The sequence below is a fragment of the Lissotriton helveticus genome, chromosome 6, assembly GCF_964261635.1.
Source record: "Lissotriton helveticus chromosome 6, aLisHel1.1, whole genome shotgun sequence".
In the NCBI taxonomy this organism is placed as follows: domain Eukaryota; kingdom Metazoa; phylum Chordata; class Amphibia; order Caudata; family Salamandridae; genus Lissotriton; species Lissotriton helveticus.
The window spans coordinates 1,117,715,661-1,117,733,625 of record NC_136067.1 but is presented as its reverse complement, the minus strand read 5'-3'; positions in this window follow the sequence as shown (position 1 = coordinate 1,117,733,625).

The window sequence follows — 17,965 nt, the reverse complement described above, 5'->3', positions numbered from 1 at the left end:
GATCCTTTTCCGTGTACGGCTTTGTGGGCCAAGCAGAGGGCTTTAAACTGGACTCTGCGCTTAATTGGCAGCCAGTGCAGCTCTCGAATGGCCTGGGAAGTGGGGTGACGCTTTGGCAGGTTCAGGAGAACCCTGGCGGCCGCGTTCTGGATAGCCTGCAGCTTGATCAATTGCTTCTCTCCCGTACCGAGATAGAGAGAGTTGCAATAATCAACCCGAGACATTACTAGGGCAGCAATGACAGTCTTTTTTAAGGTGGGTGGAATAAAAGGCAAGATCTTTCTAAGTACCTTCATCATATGAAAACAAGCTGAAGTGACTTGGTTCACCTGCGCTGTGCAGGAGAGGTTTTTGTCCAGTAAGAATCCGAGGTTTCTGACCTTCTCGGCTGGGATAGGACAGCAGCCGGCTTCCGGGGGCCACCATAGCTGACTCCATATCGAGGGCTTTTGACCGAATTCTATGATTTCAGTCTTCTCAGTATTTAGTTTGAGAAAGTTTTGGCTCATCCAGTTTTTTACACTGAGAAGGCAATTCCTGAAACGGCCTGCGGTTGCTTTAATGGAATCGGAGACCGACACTATGATTTGTGTGTCGTCTGCATAAGACACTAATCTCAAGCCATGGGATTTTATCAGTTTCGCCAAGGGGGTGACATATAAATTGAACAAGGTTGGTGATAATGCCGACCCTTGTGGGACTCCTCCGGGAAGAGTGAATTCCTCTGATTTAAGTCCATCCCAGTGGACTTGTTGGATTCTGCCTGTCAGAAATGATGCTAAGAGGGCTAGAGCGGCATCGGAGATGCCCAGATTTTCCAGACGACTTAGTAGGACCGAATGATTGACGGTGTCGAACGCCGCGGTTAAATCAAGTAATATGAGGGCCGTTCTTCCACCGTCATCCATGGTCTTCCTGATATCTTCTGTTGCCATGATAAGGGCTGACTCAGTTGAATGGCATGCTCAAAAGCCATGTTGTGTAGAGTCAAGAAGATTATTCTTCGTGAGGAAAGTCATCAGTTCTAAGTTCATGGCTTTCTCGAGGATTTTAGCTGGTAGAGGCAGACAGGAGATGGGCCGATAGTTTTTAGTTTCGGAGGGATTGAGTGAGTCTTTTTTCAGAATCGGGCGGATACAGGCCTTCTTCCAGATTGAGGGGAAGGAGTTCGAGCATATAGCCTTGTTTAATAGAGAGGTCAATACTCCAGTTATAGCTAATGGAATAGAATGCAAAATGTGCGGAGGGCATGGATCCAGTGGAGATCCTGATTTCATCTGTAGGAGAAGGTCCCCGACCTCCGACTCCTTTAGCATAGGAAATCTAGAAAAGACAGGGAAAGTCGGAGGTGAAGATTCCTCAGTGTCCACTGCCGGGATCTGGGTAGGAGTGACCGAGATGTTAAGGCTGGTATTGGAGTTGGTGGCTTCGGTGCCGAGACCGTCATAAACTGCCTGTACTTTGCTCTGGAAAAAAGCAGCAATATTCCTGACAAAGTTCTGGTCCGGTGTAAATATAGTGTCTCGCGGGGTTTTTGCCAGAAGGGTAACAGTCTTAAAGAGCTCTCTGGCAGAGTTGGGGGCTTCTTGGATTCTGGTGGTGTAAAATGTGGATTTGGCCTGAAAAATCGCTGCCTTGTACTCCTGCAGAGCTTTGGAGTATTCGGCCTTTTTAAGAGCGCAGTAGTTGGACCGCCAAATGCGCTCAGCTTTGCGGCATTTGAGTTTGATTAATTTCAACTCAGCTGTATACCACTGGGCGGTGGCCAACCGTTTCTTAGGCACTCGGGACTCCAGAGGAGCTAGCTCATCGGCAGCCTGAGCAATCCATCTGTTAAAGCTGGAGGCTCCAGTGTCGATGCTACATTGCTCAAATGTTGGGGGGTCGTTGGCAAGAGCCTCTGCTAGCAGATTCGAGTCTAAGTGTTTCCATGAACGCTTGCTTTCCGGGGGCAGGAAGCGTCTTCTGTGTCTTGCAGAGTCATGAAATTTTAGATTAGAGAAGACAGCCCTGTGATCAGACCATGGGACAGGCAAAGTGGAAGAAAATTTTAAATTATTGTTGTTGGTGAAAATGCCGTCAAGAGTATGTCCTGCAATGTGGGTGGGCTTACGCACTAGTTGGATCATATCAAAACTAAGCAGGTTGTCAATGAGAGTTGCGGAATCAGAAACATTAGTAGCTTCGAGGTGAAAATTAAAATCTCCTAGAATTGTAAAAGTGGCGGAGTCCGTGGTGGATTCCAGATATGTATGGAGAGCAGTGATGAAGGGAGCTTTTGGCCCTGGGGGTCTGTAGAGCAGCAGGCCAACAAAAATCAGACGGTTATTGCATTTGATTGTGACGCAGAGGTTTAAAACGTGACGCATCTAATTACATGTGTCTCTTTTTAAATATGGTGCAAAAAAGTACATGTTTGGGCTTTCCTGGGGAGCGTAGGTGGTGAGGCTTGTGTCTAAGAGTGCAGTGGACTAGACTTCATGAAGCCTATCCCTGACTGCACTGTTAGACACAGGTGTGAATTTGACTCTTTACAATGATGTTACATGTGTTAACTCAGTGTAGGAAGCATATAGAGTTTGTTTGCATAGAGGAATTGTAATTTGTAAAATTGTGAAGCTTCATGTGAAAGCTTTTGCCTTAGTCTTATCCCTGCTGTGAGGCAGATGGTTGTACATAGGATCTGTGCTGTGTTTCCTAAATGTGATGTCAAAAACGATTTTGGGGAAATGATTTTTTTTTACATATTTGAGTATATTGTGGCGCAGAGGTTTAAGACGTGACACATCTAATTACATGTCTCACTTTTTAAATATGGTGCAAAAAGATACATGTTTGGGCTTTCCTGGGGAGCGTAGGTAGTGAGGCTTGTGTCTAAAAATGCAGTGGACTAGGCTTCATGAAGCATAAAAATAGTTTTTACATTTTTTAAAAGGAATAAAGAATGTGTGCATGTTTAATAGAAATACATTTGACTCTTTAGAATGATGTTAGCTGTGTTAACTCAGTGTAGGAAGCATATTGAGTTTGTTTGCATAGAGGAATTGTATTTTGTAAAATTGTGAAGCTTCATGTGCAAGATTTTGCCTCAGTCTTATCCCTGCTGTGAGGCAGATGGTTGTAAATATGATCTGTGCTGTGTTTCCTAAATGTGATGTCAAAAACGATTTTGGGGAAAATAAATGGATTTTACATTTTTTAGTATAATGTGGCGCAAAGGTTTAAAAAATGACGCATACATGTGTCACTTTTTAAATATGGGGAAAAAAGGTACATGTTTGGGCTTTCCTGGGGAGCCTAGGTAGTGAGGATTGTATCTAAGTGTGCAGTGGACTAGGCTTCATGAAGCATATCCCTGTCTGCATTCTTAGACACAGGTGTCAATTTGACTCTTTACAAGGATGTTAGCTGTGTTTTAAAACAGTGCAGGAAGCTTATTGAGTTTGTTTGCATAGAGGAATTGTATTTTGTAAAATTGTGAAGCTCCATGAGAAATTGTTTGCCTCACTCTTATTCCTGTTGTGAGGCAGCTGCAAGATTTTGCCTCAGTCTTATCCCTGCTGTGAGGCAGATGATTGTAAATAGGATCTGTGCTGTGTTTCCTAAATGTAATGTCAAAAACGATTTTGGGGAAAATAAATGGTTTTTACATTTTTGAATATAATGAGGCACAGAGGTTTAAAAAGTGACACATCTACCTACATGTGTCATTTTTTAAATATGGGGCAAAAAAAGGTACTTGTTTGGGCTTTCCTGGGGAGCATAGGTGTTGAGGCTTGTGTCTAAGAGTGCAGTGGATTAGGCTTCATGAAGTCTATCTCTGCTGCATTCTTAGACACAGGTGTTTTGAAGCAAAATCTTGCACTTGTCTCACAACAGGAATAAGAGTGAGGCAAACGCTTTCTCATGGAGCTTCACAATTTTACAAAATACAATTCCTCTATGTAAACAAACTCAATATGCTTCCTACACTGATTTAAAACACAGGTAACATCATTGTAAAGAGTCAAATTGACACCTGTCTCTAAGAATGCAGACAGGGATATGCTTCATGAAGCCTAATCCACTGCACACTTAGATACAATCCTCACCACCTAGGCTCACCAGGAAAACCCAAACATGTACCTTTTTTCCCATATTTAAAAAGTGACGCATGTATGCATCATTTTTTAAACCTTTGTGCCACATTATACTCAAAAATGTAAAATACATTTATTTTCCCCAAAATCGTTTTTGATATCAAATTTAGGAAACACAGCACAGATCATATTTACAATCATCTGCCTCACAACAGGGATAAGACTGAGACAAAATCTTGCACCTGCCTCACAACAGGAATAAGACAGAGGCAAACGCTTTCACATGGAGCTTCACAATTTTACAAAATACAATTCCTCTATGCAAACAAACTCAATATGATTCCTACACTGATTTAAAACACAGCTAACATCACTGTAAAGAGTCAAATTGACACCTGCGTCTAAGAATGCAGACAGGTATATGCTTCATGAAGCCTAGTCCACTGCACTCTTAGACACAAGCTTCACCAACTACCTCCACAGGAAAACCCAAACAAGTACCTTTTTGCTGCATATTTAAAAATTGATGCATGTAGGTAGATGCTTCACTTTTTAAACCTCTGCGCCACATTATAATCAAAAATGTAAAAACCAATCATTTTCTCCAAAATCGTTTTTGACATCACATTTAGGAAACCCAGCACAGATCCTATTTACAATCATCTGCCTCACAGCAGGGATAAGACTGAGGCAAAATCTTGCACCTGCCTCACAACAGGAATAAGACTGAGGCAAACGCTTTCTCATGGAGCTTCACAATTTTATAAAATACAATTTTATATACCTATATAACTCAATATTTTCTTGGGAAGCATAGGTGGTGAAGCCTGTGTATAAGAGTGCAGTGGAGTTAGACATAGGTCTGATCTTCTATGTAGTTGTGGACAGAGCTGTCTTCCACTATATTTTTCAATGCACTCCTCACCTTTTGTGCACCACTGGAGAATCCTCACCTGATCTGAAACCCTGTATTGATCGTTTGCTTTTTGTCATTGCTTTGTTGTTTGGTAATAGTGGTCTATAATGTGGTACTGTTTTTCTTTAACACAGATTGAAATCGTTATTTGAAGAAAAAGCAAAGATGCCCACAAAGGAAAGGACAAAGAAAGAACGCAACCGGGAAAAATCAAAAATAGCAACGGAATTACAGCATTCTTCCACAACAGATACTTCAAAAAAACAGGAACAGAGCTCCTGGTAAGACAACTAAGTCTTTTTTACGCAACATATGTACATCCAGAAAAAATAATGGACACCATGTACAAAAAGAAAATGAGAGAGTAAAATTGAAAAGGAAGGAGAGAAATTCAAAGAATCCTAAAACTGGAGCAGGAGAGAATAATATGTATAGGAATAGAAGGCAGAATCAGTTTAGAGACATTCGTAGACGAATGTTTCGCAATAGGGTGGTTTTAAATTTGTTAAAAAACATTAGGAAAGGTAAACAGAGAGCTGCTTTTTATAAGAAAAAGAAAAGTGTAGAGAAGATTGTTGATCAGGCTTTTGAAGTTAAGAAAAAATTATTTATTTTAATAATCAATAGAATTAGGACACTTAACAAGACAATTGATGTTTTCAAATCAAACAGTAGATGGAAAAGAGTAATTAATCGGACTAATTTTTGTAAAGTTTTTTCTGGAGAATGGATGCACAGTTCAAGTTGTGAGCCATTTTTTAATGAGGAGAGTTACTTCCAGGAGAATGATTTAGTGCATGCAGTTGACACCAGTGGTCGAGCGTATGAAGTGAAAGACGGTTGTCCGATTGAAAAAGAGAAACTTGTGCCTAGAGAACCAGAAGAGGTGTTATCTGATGGAGTTTTAGGGAGACGTACTAAGGGTCCAGTGTACACTTGGAAGTGTAGTAGTATTTGTAGTGTGCGACAGGAATCAATTGATTTGTTTTGTAATTTCTTACGTACATATAGTAAGAAAAGTCTACAGCAGAAAATGAAGTTGTTGCAAGACTTAGATCCTTGCATAGTGAGAGGAATCACAGGTTTGCAAGGCCATTCACTGGCTTGTCTTTCTAGAAAAGTCTGTCAGAGTGTTTTTCATCATTTTAGGAAGTTAGCAGTGCATCATACCAAAATGAGGAAATTAGTGAGAATGTTGTATTATGCAAAAAGTCCAGCACTTAAGCTTAAACAATTAAACAGTGTTCTTTTGCATGGAACAGAATTAGATGTGAAAAAGATCTGTGAAGAAATTGAGATTTGTTATTTTCGTGAGCAAGAGGACAGTGTAGAAATTGAGACAGCAATTCAAGGTAATGTGGAAGACAATGTACAGATTTTAAAAACAGAAAGGTTTGAGAAGGAAATTACCAGGTTTAAGGTGAAATCAAGTGAAAGGCCGAATTTTACTTGTGTGTGTTGTCGACGGACTCATTATAAGATTCAGACTAGGTTAGTTGATTTATATGCAAAATGTGAAAAGATGGATAATTATTAGTGGAAAGATTTAGCAACTTATTTGTGGGTGGAGAATTCTTTTGATTTGAGTTCTGATCAGTGTGTGCCACATTATACTCAAAAATGTAAAATACATTTATTTTCCCCAAAATCGTTTTTGATATCAAATTTAGGAAACACAGCACAGATCATATTTACAATCATCTGCCTCACAACAGGGATAAGACTGAGACAAAATCTTGCACCTGCCTCACAACAGGAATAAGACAGAGGCAAACGCTTTCACATGGAGCTTCACAATTTTACAAAATACAATTCCTCTATGCAAACAAACTCAATATGATTCCTACACTGATTTAAAACACAGCTAACATCACTGTAAAGAGTCAAATTGACACCTGCGTCTAAGAATGCAGACAGGTATATGCTTCATGAAGCCTAGTCCACTGCACTCTTAGACACAAGCTTCACCAACTACGCTCCACAGGAAAACCCAAACAAGTACCTTTTTGCTGCATATTTAAAAATTGATGCATGTAGGTAGATGCTTCACTTTTTAAACCTCTGCGCCACATTATAATCAAAAATGTAAAAACCAATCATTTTCTCCAAAATCGTTTTTGACATCACATTTAGGAAACCCAGCACAGATCCTATTTACAATCATCTGCCTCACAGCAGGGATAAGACTGAGGCAAAATCTTGCACCTGCCTCACAACAGGAATAAGACTGAGGCAAACGCTTTCTCATGGAGCTTCACAATTTTATAAAATACAATTTTATATACCTATATAACTCAATATTTTCTTGGGAAGCATAGGTGGTGAAGCCTGTGTATAAGAGTGCAGTGGAGTTAGACATAGGTCTGATCTTCTATGTAGTTGTGGACAGAGCTGTCTTCCACTATATTTTTCAATGCACTCCTCACCTTTTGTGCACCACTGGAGAATCCTCACCTGATCTGAAACCCTGTATTGATCGTTTGCTTTTTGTCATTGCTTTGTTGTTTGGTAATAGTGGTCTATAATGTGGTACTGTTTTTCTTTAACACAGATTGAAATCGTTATTTGAAGAAAAAGCAAAGATGCCCACAAAGGAAAGGACAAAGAAAGAACGCAACCGGGAAAAATCAAAAATAGCAACGGAATTACAGCATTCTTCCACAACAGATACTTCAAAAAAACAGGAACAGAGCTCCTGGTAAGACAACTAAGTCTTTTTTACGCAACATATGTACATCCAGAAAAAATAATGGACACCATGTACAAAAAGAAAATGAGAGAGTAAAATTGAAAAGGAAGGAGAGAAATTCAAAGAATCCTAAAACTGGAGCAGGAGAGAATAATATGTATAGGAATAGAAGGCAGAATCAGTTTAGAGACATTCGTAGACGAATGTTTCGCAATAGGGTGGTTTTAAATTTGTTAAAAAACATTAGGAAAGGTAAACAGAGAGCTGCTTTTTATAAGAAAAAGAAAAGTGTAGAGAAGATTGTTGATCAGGCTTTTGAAGTTAAGAAAAAATTATTTATTTTAATAATCAATAGAATTAGGACACTTAACAAGACAATTGATGTTTTCAAATCAAACAGTAGATGGAAAAGAGTAATTAATCGGACTAATTTTTGTAAAGTTTTTTCTGGAGAATGGATGCACAGTTCAAGTTGTGAGCCATTTTTTAATGAGGAGAGTTACTTCCAGGAGAATGATTTAGTGCATGCAGTTGACACCAGTGGTCGAGCGTATGAAGTGAAAGACGGTTGTCCGATTGAAAAAGAGAAACTTGTGCCTAGAGAACCAGAAGAGGTGTTATCTGATGGAGTTTTAGGGAGACGTACTAAGGGTCCAGTGTACACTTGGAAGTGTAGTAGTATTTGTAGTGTGCGACAGGAATCAATTGATTTGTTTTGTAATTTCTTACGTACATATAGTAAGAAAAGTCTACAGCAGAAAATGAAGTTGTTGCAAGACTTAGATCCTTGCATAGTGAGAGGAATCACAGGTTTGCAAGGCCATTCACTGGCTTGTCTTTCTAGAAAAGTCTGTCAGAGTGTTTTTCATCATTTTAGGATGTTAGCAGTGCATCATACCAAAATGAGGAAATTAGTGAGAATGTTGTATTATGCAAAAAGTCCAGCACTTAAGCTTAAACAATTAAACAGTGTTCTTTTGCATGGAACAGAATTAGATGTGAAAAAGATCTGTGAAGAAATTGAGATTTGTTATTTTCGTGAGCAAGAGGACAGTGTAGAAATTGAGACAGCAATTCAAGGTAATGTGGAAGACAATGTACAGATTTTAAAAACAGAAAGGTTTGAGAAGGAAATTACCAGGTTTAAGGTGAAATCAAGTGAAAGGCCGAATTTTACTTGTGTGTGTTGTCGACGGACTCATTATAAGATTCAGACTAGGTTAGTTGATTTATATGCAAAAAGTGAAAAGATGGATAATTATGAGTGGAAAGATTTAGCAACTTATTTGTGGGTGGAGAATTCTTTTGATTTGAGTTCTGATCAGTGTGTGCCACATTATACTCAAAAATGTAAAATACATTTATTTTCCCCAAAATCGTTTTTGATATCAAATTTAGGAAACACAGCACAGATCATATTTACAATCATCTGCCTCACAACAGGGATAAGACTGAGACAAAATCTTGCACCTGCCTCACAACAGGAATAAGACAGAGGCAAACGCTTTCACATGGAGCTTCACAATTTTACAAAATACAATTCCTCTATGCAAACAAACTCAATATGATTCCTACACTGATTTAAAACACAGCTAACATCACTGTAAAGAGTCAAATTGACACCTGCGTCTAAGAATGCAGACAGGTATATGCTTCATGAAGCCTAGTCCACTGCACTCTTAGACACAAGCTTCACCAACTACGCTCCACAGGAAAACCCAAACAAGTACCTTTTTGCTGCATATTTAAAAATTGATGCATGTAGGTAGATGCTTCACTTTTTAAACCTCTGCGCCACATTATAATCAAAAATGTAAAAACCAATCATTTTCTCCAAAATCGTTTTTGACATCACATTTAGGAAACCCAGCACAGATCCTATTTACAATCATCTGCCTCACAGCAGGGATAAGACTGAGGCAAAATCTTGCACCTGCCTCACAACAGGAATAAGACTGAGGCAAACGCTTTCTCATGGAGCTTCACAATTTTATAAAATACAATTTTATATACCTATATAACTCAATATTTTCTTGGGAAGCATAGGTGGTGAAGCCTGTGTATAAGAGTGCAGTGGAGTTAGACATAGGTCTGATCTTCTATGTAGTTGTGGACAGAGCTGTCTTCCACTATATTTTTCAATGCACTCCTCACCTTTTGTGCACCACTGGAGAATCCTCACCTGATCTGAAACCCTGTATTGATCGTTTGCTTTTTGTCATTGCTTTGTTGTTTGGTAATAGTGGTCTATAATGTGGTACTGTTTTTCTTTAACACAGATTGAAATCGTTATTTGAAGAAAAAGCAAAGATGCCCACAAAGGAAAGGACAAAGAAAGAACGCAACCGGGAAAAATCAAAAATAGCAACGGAATTACAGCATTCTTCCACAACAGATACTTCAAAAAAACAGGAACAGAGCTCCTGGTAAGACAACTAAGTCTTTTTTACGCAACATATGTACATCCAGAAAAAATAATGGACACCATGTACAAAAAGAAAATGAGAGAGTAAAATTGAAAAGGAAGGAGAGAAATTCAAAGAATCCTAAAACTGGAGCAGGAGAGAATAATATGTATAGGAATAGAAGGCAGAATCAGTTTAGAGACATTCGTAGACGAATGTTTCGCAATAGGGTGGTTTTAAATTTGTTAAAAAACATTAGGAAAGGTAAACAGAGAGCTGCTTTTTATAAGAAAAAGAAAAGTGTAGAGAAGATTGTTGATCAGGCTTTTGAAGTTAAGAAAAAATTATTTATTTTAATAATCAATAGAATTAGGACACTTAACAAGACAATTGATGTTTTCAAATCAAACAGTAGATGGAAAAGAGTAATTAATCGGACTAATTTTTGTAAAGTTTTTTCTGGAGAATGGATGCACAGTTCAAGTTGTGAGCCATTTTTTAATGAGGAGAGTTACTTCCAGGAGAATGATTTAGTGCATGCAGTTGACACCAGTGGTCGAGCGTATGAAGTGAAAGACGGTTGTCCGATTGAAAAAGAGAAACTTGTGCCTAGAGAACCAGAAGAGGTGTTATCTGATGGAGTTTTAGGGAGACGTACTAAGGGTCCAGTGTACACTTGGAAGTGTAGTAGTATTTGTAGTGTGCGACAGGAATCAATTGATTTGTTTTGTAATTTCTTACGTACATATAGTAAGAAAAGTCTAAAGCAGAAAATGAAGTTGTTGCAAGACTTAGATCCTTGGCTTGTCTTTCTAGAAAAGTCTGTCAGAGTGTTTTTCATCATTTTAGGATGTTAGCAGTGCATCATACCAAAATGAGGAAATTAGTGAGAATGTTGTATTATGCAAAAAGTCCAGCACTTAAGCTTAAACAATTAAACAGTGTTCTTTTGCATGGAACAGAATTAGATGTGAAAAAGATCTGTGAAGAAATTGAGATTTGTTATTTTCGTGAGCAAGAGGACAGTGTAGAAATTGAGACAGCAATTCAAGGTAATGTGGAAGACAATGTACAGATTTTAAAAACAGAAAGGTTTGAGAAGGAAATTACCAGGTTTAAGGTGAAATCAAGTGAAAGGCCGAATTTTACTTGTGTGTGTTGTCGACGGACTCATTATAAGATTCAGACTAGGTTAGTTGATTTATATGCAAAAAGTGAAAAGATGGATAATTATGAGTGGAAAGATTTAGCAACTTATTTGTGGGTGGAGAATTCTTTTGATTTGAGTTCTGATCAGCGTATTTGTATATATTGTTATGACAAATTAAATCAAAACAGAATGCCTGCTAGAGCTGTTCATAATAATCTGGAGTTGATAGACATTCCCAGTGAATTGATAGATTTAAATACATATGAGTCTATTTTGATTCAATGTGTCCATCCTTTTCAGGCAATTGTTCGCATGGACCCTAAGATAGGGAAATTGCCTCCTACAGATTTGCAGAGAGGATTAAAGGGAAGGGTTGTTTATTTGCCCCTAGATTTGAAAAAAAATATTGATACAATTGGTATAGAAAAAGTAGAAGCGGAGCCTTTAGTTATTCTAGTTAATGGGGTTCCAACAAAGAGTAAAAAAATCTGGCAAGATTTAGTGGATGTTAGGAAAGTCAAAAAGGCAACGTTGTATTTAGTCAAAAACAATGAGTACTAAAAAGATGTATGTGTTGCAGCAGAGGAAACAGCTACAGATACAGACAGTGATTGTTCAGGCGGCCAAATTGAAAAAGTTGATGGGTCTAGAAGTGAAGAAATATATGAACATTATACTGTTCATCCTTTACATTCCAAAGAAGTAATGGGGAATGCAATTGACTTGTTTCAAATGAAAACAGCAAAAGGAAGTCCCATTAGTGTATGGGAAGAAAGTTTGGAAGCTCGTTGTTTTCCACAGCTATTTCCAACAGGTCGAGGTGGACGATATGACGATCGACCACTTCAAATTCCTGCATCTGAATATCGAACTGTAAGATTATATGCTGAAGATGCAAGGTTTCGTCAATGCATTCCCTATTTGTTTCATCTACTGTATGAAAGTGACTTGTCTGGGCTTTCTTATGCAGTAAACCATATTCTGAAAAGTGGAGCACATCTACAAAATGTTTCGGTGAGGGACTTTATGGAGAAAGTGAATCTTCAAGATAATATTTTAGAAACTCATCTAATCAATCTCATGGCATGTCAGCGTGGTACAAATGAGTATTGGTACCGTCGCCATGGGGAATTGAAATGTATGCTAATAAACTTAGGAACTCCTACATGGTACCTCACTCTTAGCTGTGCCGAGTATGCATGGGAGGACTTACTTCAATTTCTACGAGAGGCCAATGCTAATATACAAAATATAGAATTCAAAACACCTGGAGAACTGTGCTCTTTGGATCCAGTGAATGTATGCAGATATTTTAATCATAGATTTGAAGCTATGATGTCTTTTATTACCAACAAAAAAAATCCTCCCCTTGGAGAGGTTTTGGATTTCTTTTGGAGAAAGGAGTATCAAGCAAAAGGTGCTCCTCACATACATATGTTGTTGTGGATTAAAGATGCACCCAAATTTGGAACAGATTCGGATGACACAGTGATGAGTTTCATTGAAGAGTATTCAACATGTGCTGTTCCGAAAACTACAGAAGAAAACAGTTTAAGGCAACAAGTTTTACGCTTTCAATCCCATCGTTGTGGAAAGTACTGTCGTCAAAAATTCAGAAACAAGGACAAGTTATACACAAAATGTCATTTCAGCTTTCCATGACCAGTGATTTCTAAAGGAAGAGTAAATAATTTGATGTCTTCTCTGCGACATACTGTGACGAGGAAATCACCAAAAATACATACAATTTAAAAAGAGACGAAGAGTCTAAGTACATCAACGACTACAACCCAGTGATTTTGTCCATGTGGAATGCTAACATGGATATTCAATTCGTTGCTGACAACTCTATTGCTGTGGCTCGATATGTGACGTCTTACATCACAAAAAAAGAAAAGACAGAACTAAAGGAAATGTGGGAGGACATTTCACATGAAAAGAGTCTAAGCAAGAAATTATACAGTTACAGTCTGAAGATGTTGTCGCATCGAGAAATTGGAGCGTATGAATGTTCTGATCGATTGTCGTCAGCAAGTCTCTATGCCAAATCTAGAACCATCATTTGGGTGAGTCATGGTCTTGCTGCAACACGAAATCGAGTTTTGAAATCTGTACAAGAGATAGAGTATTTGACGGAGAAAGAACCAGAAAGTACAGATATTTTGAAGACAAACATGTTGGATACATACTATCCAAATAGAAGTCATCACCTTGAGAACGCTTGTCTCTATGAAGTTCTGCAGAGATATATTTATAAGAGGAACATCAGAGAAGATATCAATAATGGAATATATGGAGTCATTGGATGTGAAGGATGTCTAGTGAAACAGAAAAAAGGTCATTTGATTAATCATCGCAAATTGAGTTGTGATAATCCAGATAAAAGAGAATTTTATTATTTGGCTCTTTTGCAACTGTTTAAACCATGGCGTGAAGAAGAGGAACTTCTTGGAGATTTTCTCTGTTATGAAGACTCCTTTTATGCAACGAAGGATACCATAGAATGTCCTGTTTTTCCAAATTATCTGCAAATGTTGAATGAAGAAATAGAGCAAGAAGCCACAATTGCTGCAGAGATTGCGAGAGACAGTTCTCAAGGCAGTCAGAGTTCTGCTTCATTGAGTCAGGATCCACTAGGAGGACCAAGTATCCAAAATGAAGCTGCTACTGCTATGGATGAGGTGGAAAGAGCTATGGAACAAGGTCAAGATGATGAAGTTAACTTAGAAGATTTGGTGAAACAACTAAACCTTGAGCAGAAACAGATATATGACGAAGTCACAGAACAGATTGAACATGGATTCAGTCATGAGAAAAAAGAGTGCTCATGTACATCATTTAAGCCTGTCCAACTGTACGTGAGTGGAGAAGCGGGAACTGGAAAAAGTTTTCTAAATAAAGCCATTGCAACTTATCTGCAGAAAAGGACTGAATCACCGCTGTCTTGTGTTGTTACTGCTCCAACTGGACTGGCAGCACATAACATTAAAGGGATTACTTTACATCGTTTACTGATGCTGCCAGTGGAGCATGATAACAAATTGGAGTATCACAAGCTATCAGGAGATGCGTGTTCCGAAGTTTCGAGAGTCCTGAAGAAAATGAAACTTCTTATCATTGATTAAGTAAGCATGGTGTCAAATATCATGCTTGCTTTTGTGCATTTGAGAATGCAAGAAATTCTTAGAACAGACTATGATGTCTTATTTGGTGGAAAACATAATATTGTTTTTGGAGATCTTCTGCAGTTGACTCCAGTGAAAGGACAACCTGTGTTCAAAATGCTCACACATGAAGATACCAGGAAGTGCTTAGGGAGCATAGGAAACGTTAATATATGGTTAAACTTTAAATATGCAGAACTGCTTCAAAATATGCGGCAGGCAAATGATGAAGATTATAAAAATATTCTACAAGATGTAAGGATCGGAAAAGTAAGTCAGCAAGGGAAAGAAGCTTTACATGCACGATTAATTTCAGATTTGTACCCAAATGAAAACATTCTTCCAGAGAACATATTTAAGAAAATTAACGAGAAGAAATCTGGCATATGTTTGTTGCCAACTCTGAAAGAATGTTCCATGTTCAACAACAAAATGTTACAGTTAGAAAATGAAGAGATAGTGAAACTGGAAGCTATTGATAAAATAGAGCATATGGGAGCAACAATTATTTTGTCTGAAAATTTGAAATCAAAATTGGATTCATTAGAGAAGACTATATCTAAAACTGCTGGTTTTGAAAAGACTCTGAATGTGTGTTTGAATTGTTGTGTCATTTTAAGAAGGAATTTAAATGTTGAAAGAGGTCTAGTAAATGGAGCAATGGGTTATGTTGTTGGTTTTCTGAATTACAAAAATAGAGATGGAATTGAAATTTAAAAAATTAAATTTGATGACATTGATGAAATAGAACAAATTTGTCGTTGTTCAGCTACATTTTTGCTCGTGAAAGACTTATATGTTCGCCGAAAACAGTTTCCTATTTGTTTGGCATATGCGGTGACAATTCATAAGTCTCAAGGTTTAAGTGTAGATAGCGCTTTGGTGAACATTGGAAGTTCTGTGTTTAAAGAGGGTATGGCATATGTGGCATTATCACGAGTCAGAACTTTAGCAGGATTGTACTTGATTGAGTGTGATGAAACAAAGATTTATGCAGATTTAGATTGTGTAAAAGAATACAATAGGTTAAGAAGAGAGTATGCTCCACATTTGCCTCAATATCCTCTGATTGAAAAACGTGTGGTAGGCCGAAAAAGAAGAAATGAGAGTAATTGCAGTGAGGTATCAGCAAAAAGGCATAAAGTAGATAAAAGTGTAATTGTAAAGAGAAACAAAAAGGATTCTGTTGAAGATGTTGTTGGATTTCAGTTTGAAAACAGTTCTGGTGTCAACTGCTATGCTAATGTAGTAGTTAATGTGGTTTTTTTTCTTCAAAATTTACAAAGACACATTGTTGAAAATCGGGAACTAACATTGTGCTGTTTATTGAATTCTGTGTTAGAGAAATGTAGTAGTGATAGAGCTAAAATAGAAAGTGTTTCAGAAATTAGAAATCTTCTAGATATATGTTCAGGTCAAAATCAATTTTCACAGAATATTCAGCAGGATTGTCAGGAATTTTTAATGTATATGTTTGATGTATTACAAGATGGAGTAGATATAAAAAATCTATTTGGCCTTTCTTATCAATGGCAACATGACTGTGATAACTGTGCTTCATCAAGTACTACTAGAATAGACTCTGAAAGATTTATATATTTAACTTTACCAGACTGCAAATCAGTGTCTTTCAATAATCTAGTTAAAGCAGCGGATCACAATATGGTGTGTACCCAATGTAAGTCTGCAATGCTGTCCACATTATTTCTACAAAGTTACGGTCACTATGTTATTTTAATGTTCCAACGATGTAGACCTGATGGAACTAAATTGACAACTTCTATTAAAAATTTCGTGGCTTCTCAGTTATCGATATCAGGAAGAACCTTTGCAACTGTAGCTATTATTTTTCATGACGGTCCTTCTACAACATCAGGGCATTACACATGCTATTTAAAAACTTCTAAAGGTTGGACCCAATGTAACGACAATAATTTGACTTTCAAACAACGTTTGTCTTTTGGCTTTATAAATTCATACCTAGTGTTTTTACAGCCAAAATTTAGGTAAAGGTAATTGGCCTATGAAGACGGGAGGAGTACTCATATATACTCATACATCTGACACTATTTGGCCAAATGGAAAGGTGCAAGAATGAGTAAAGAGTCATGACTGAAAAAAAGGAGTATATTAAAATTTTGAAAATATTTCAGATGTTCTTGGAGCTTTTCTTGTAGAAAGTCGATGAAATGGATTTCTAAGTGAACAGCAAAATACTATGTAACGAGAAAAGGACCTCCATGATATACTATTTGGCCTCAAGGAAAAGTAAGTCAATCAAAGATTAGCGTACATTTGTCGTTTGTCAGTATGTAAGTTTTTTTTTAAAACACAATCTTTTAGATTGTGTTTTTTTTTTCCGCTGTCATATGATGAGTAATTTGAACTCACTGCTTTAAGTGAAATTCAATATATTCTGAGAACAGCAAAAATAAACTATGTAACATGTTGTAGAAATTATTCTATAGTTTGGATTGTGTAAATTAAATTGTATTCCCATTCTCTGACATCCACTCTCCCTCGCTTATCTTTGTTTGCTTCTTACTTTTGACCTCTTCTCTCTATTTTTCGTTCACTACTTCTCTGTACTTAGTGCCTCACTCTACTTGTGTTATTTTCACTTGTGTTTATCTACCTTCTATCACTTCTTTTACAACAACTTCACTGCTCCTCTCTCATCGTTCTTCATCCCATTTCTTTTACTCTGGTACCGTTACTATCCATCATTTCCTTTTTTTCATTGTCCTTCTCTTTACTTTCATCACCAAATTATTTTTTCTCAGTAGCACTGTTTTAGTCGTGTTCTCCTCTCTTTCCTTTTTTTTGCTCACTTACTTTTTTCTTTTCTCACTCATTGTACTCCACCTCACTCTGTTTTTCTCTTAGTGTGTCTACCTTATAACTTCCTTGGTCCATTTCCTTCAATTGTTGTATATTATTCTGTCTCCCTTCATCCTTTCACTCTATGACTGTTCTTCACTTACTCTCAGTTATCTTCTATTCCTCATTCTTCTAAATGCATCATTAATTAGACTGTTTTCTGTCTCAGTCATTATCTTTTTACTTACTTGTGTTTCCTGATTTAGTTTTGCTAACTCACATTGTTTTAGTATCTTTCTTAACTTCAGTTCATTTCTCTGTACTTCTCTCTCTTTTTCTTAGTGAATCTATATGCCTTACTCTTTGTAATTTGCTCTCCTTCTATTTCTTTTTCCCTCTTTTTGTCCTTCTACCTTAGTTTATTTCCCTTTCTGTGTTCTTCACTCTAACTTTATTTCTAAATAGAGTGTTATGATGTTTTTAGCTCTTCATTTGTATCTTTTAATTTAAAATACATATTTTACTAATTATAACTTATTTTTTTTCTCTCTTTCACAGATACCAACTGTAGTAAAAAAATTATAGTTACATTTATTATATGGTAAGTATGACTAAAAAAAATGTAGTTTGTTATCACCCTTTGCTTTAAGGTCACTAACATTTTCTCAATCTACCTCACTCCTGTGTTTTTACTCTCCTTCTCTCACTTATTTTTATTCTCCATGTTTACTCCCCTTCCATT